We start from the raw sequence: 3,678 nt of genomic DNA, 5'->3' as shown, positions 1-3,678 counted from the left end.
TCTGTGTGTGGTGTATATGTGTGTATGTCTGTATGTGGTGTATATGTGTGTATATTTGTGTGTATGGTGTATATGTGTATATGTGTATATGTGTGTATGTCTATGTGTGGTATATATATGTGTGTATCTGTGTGTGGTGTATATGTGTGTATGTGTGTGTGTGCCTGGTGTATATGTGTATGTGTATATGTGTGTGTATGTGTCTATATGTGGTTTACATATGTGTATATGGTATATATGTATGTGTGTGATATATATGTGTACATATGTATATGTGTGTGTGGCGTATATGTATATGTATGTATATGTGTGTGTATGTGTGTATGTCTGCTTGTGGTGTATATGTGTATATATGTGTGTATGTCTGGTATATATGTGTATATGTATATGTGTGTGTATGTGTCTATATGTAGTTTACATATGTATGTATGGTATATATGTGTGTGTCTGAGTATGGTATATATGTGCATGTGTGTATATGTGTGTGTGTGGTGTATATGTGTACGTGTGTATGTGTGTGTGGTGTGTGTGTGTGTGTGTGTGTTCCATTGTGCCTCTAACTCTTTAGGTATTTGTTTTCTATGTGTACCCCATTTCTTCACTGTTGTGAATGTAAGTGCTTGCACATGACGTGGGGGGACAGAGACCTCAGGTGTCACAGCCTGTGAAAGTCAGAGGTTAAATCTATGGTATCAGTCCTTTCCTTTGACCCTATGCAGGGTCTAGCTTTAGACTCGGGTTTCTGGGTTTTGAAGGCAAACACCTTCCCTGCTGAATCACTCTGCCTTCCCTAATTCCTTCTCTTTAGGTTATAAAAAGATCCCCAGAGGACACTCCATTTCCCAGTTTTAAATAATGACTGCCTCTCAGGAATGAAAGCCTTTAAACTCCAGACTCTTTTTTTTTTTTTTTAAATGATTTTAGAAAAAAAGTCAGAGCATGGGGTTGGAGAGATGGCTCAGGGGTAAAGAGGACCCAGGTTTGACTTCCGGCATCCTCTTGACAGCCCATCATATGTAACTCCTATTCCAGGCGCTCTGGTGCCCTCTTCTTGCCTCTGAAGGCATCGGGCACCCATGTGCTGTGCAGACCTACGGAGAAATCACCGTGCCCTGGAAGAGTTGAACAGAGAGGCAGGGTTATTAAATACAGATAAACAAGGAGGCAGGTTTTGTGGTACACAGCTGGTCAATTAGATGGATCGAGATCAAGCTAATCTTAGAGGGCACTGCCTCTGTAAGGGAACAGTCTTCAGGCCTTGGGCATCAGAGGAGAGAAAGCTATCACCTTGGACCAGATGATGGCTTTGTCACGCCTCTGAGTCTCACCCCAGGGAGATGGCTTTACCAGGTTCTCTGGGACACCAGAGCTCTGGGATTCTTGACATGACTAGGCCCATGTCAATGACACACATGCACTCTGGACTTGACTCTGTCAGGGTTTTCTCTGCTTCCTGCAAGGATGGTGACACACGCACGCTTTTAATTAACCGAGCACTTAGGAGGCAGAAGCAGAAGCAGAAGCAGAAGCAGAAGCAGAAGCAGAAGCAGAAGCAGGCAGATCTTTGTGAGTTTGAGGTAGCCTGGTCTATATAGCGAGTCCTGGGCCAGCCAGGGATGCATAATAAGACCAGCTTCAGAAAAAGAAAAAAAAAAAAAATAGGGGAGAATAAATAAAATCGCTTGAATCACTTCCCTCCCCCAAGAACACTTACACAACATTATGAGGAAACACTAGGGGTGGGTGGCGGGGGTGGGGGGGTGGGGATCTATCTGTTCATGATCCAAGAAAAAAGTTTCTGAGACAAAATTTCAGATTTCTGTGGGAGGAGTTTGGAGACCTGGATATTTGGGTGACATCTCTCCTCCCCTTCATTCTCTGTCTGCTTTGGGGAGGAATCCACAGGCCACCGAAGGGTTAGAAATCAGTCAGTGGGGACGTTGAGGAGGGGAGACCGGGAGGCAAGGATGGGAACCCTGGGTCTCTGAAGGAAGGCTGGTAAGGTTGCAACTGCCCAGGCCTTCCCATGCCTTGCTAAACAGAACTGTTAAGTAAGCCGAGGTCCCAGGGGACATTCCCAAAGGTGGAGCCAGACAAGGAAAGAATGTCGACAGTTGCAGGTCAGAGGTAGCATGGAGAAAGCACATTCTCTCCTTAATTCAGTGTCATCCTTGTTTTTTGATGTTCCCAGACAGCATGCCCGCCTGTGCCCTCCACCCGAGAAAGGCCGTCCCTGGGCAGCTTTGATTGAGTGCTCACATTCCACCGCACCACTTATCGGAACATTCAGGGCCAAAAGGAACAGGCTGATGGAGGAGGGTCTCTGCTCGCTGGGCTCCAGCCACCCTGGGGCTTTCTGCCTGGAGCACCGATCTGAGGAAAAGGGCACTCAGAGAACTTGGGCTGTGTGCCTGATGAACCCTCTGGTGTACCCCCCCCCCCCGCCTTGCCTCCTTGGTTCAGGGAGCAGCCACCAGCCCGTGTCACAGCATCCTCTCACGGACATGCTTCAGTTTGCACCAAAGGAGCTGAGCACAGACTTTGTGGACTGGAAACGCATGTTCTCGGTTAAAAAATAACAGCAGGAAGGGGGAAAAAAAATCTGTTGGCCAAAGGACAGAATGGATTCAGAGAGCAATTACATATCCCAGAAAGGACAACTCTCTCGCAACGTCAAAATGTCCTCCTGGGCCTTAGCCAGAGCTCCTCAGAGGAGATTTTCATAAACAAATATTCCCCTATTATGCTGAACTTTGATTTTGTTAATGAAAGAAAAACGGGCATTTTCCCAAGGCATGCTATAGGAAGATGGCGAGAGCATGCGTCATCACACACAGAGAAAGAGATGGGGTGGGGTGGGGGGCACACAGAACCAGGCTTTTGTAACACTTGGGCTATGCAGGGCAGGCATAAGTTATGAAGGTAATTTGTTCCCCCTGGTATGTTAGGCTGCTTCCAACACCCTCAAATCACCAGGCACTCACTACTGAGTGTTGCAAGATTCTCTCTGGCTTTGTCCATATTAATAATGTCCCAGGCACTGGTGAAGGGGGTCTAGGGTGTGGCTGTAACCTGACAGTTGCCTCCTTTAAGCCTCTCTCTGGAAGCAGGATGAGGGGGGCAGGCTTCTCCACCCTTTGCTTCAAGGAAGGTTTTGCGCTGTACAGTGCGCAGGTCCGAGCGCCAGATCTACTGCAGGCCTGCGCGGGGTCTGAGATTCAGAATCTCTCCTTCTTCTCTCCTTTTCTCTCCCGTCCCTCCACACGGCACCCCTCCCCTACTTTCTGGGTTTTTGTTTTTATTTTTGTTTTGTTTTTGAGTCAGGGTCTCAGTCTATAAGCAGACTGGCTTCAAATGTTTGGCAGTCTTCCCGTAGCAGCCTCTAAGGTAGTGGGTGATGTGTTTATAAAAAGATAAAGAGAGGGAGGATATGTTCTATGGCGGTGTGGTGAGGTGTGGGGGAAGGGAGTGTCTTTGTGGGCCAATGCTGAGGCATCCCTTCCCCCTGAGGGACCAGCCACATGACACATGACAGTATAGCATAGAATAGAGTTTATTCAGAGCATAGGGAGGGGAATTAAGAGGATAGTAGAGGCAGAGAGAGAGAAGAGAAGAAGAAGAAGAAGAAGAAGAAGAAGAAGAAGAAGAAGAAGAAGAAGAAGAAGAAGAAGAAGAAGA

Source organism: Mus pahari, chromosome 19, assembly GCF_900095145.1.
Source record: "Mus pahari chromosome 19, PAHARI_EIJ_v1.1, whole genome shotgun sequence".
NCBI classification, from domain to species: domain Eukaryota; kingdom Metazoa; phylum Chordata; class Mammalia; order Rodentia; family Muridae; genus Mus; species Mus pahari.
Note: the sequence above shows the minus strand (reverse complement) of the source record.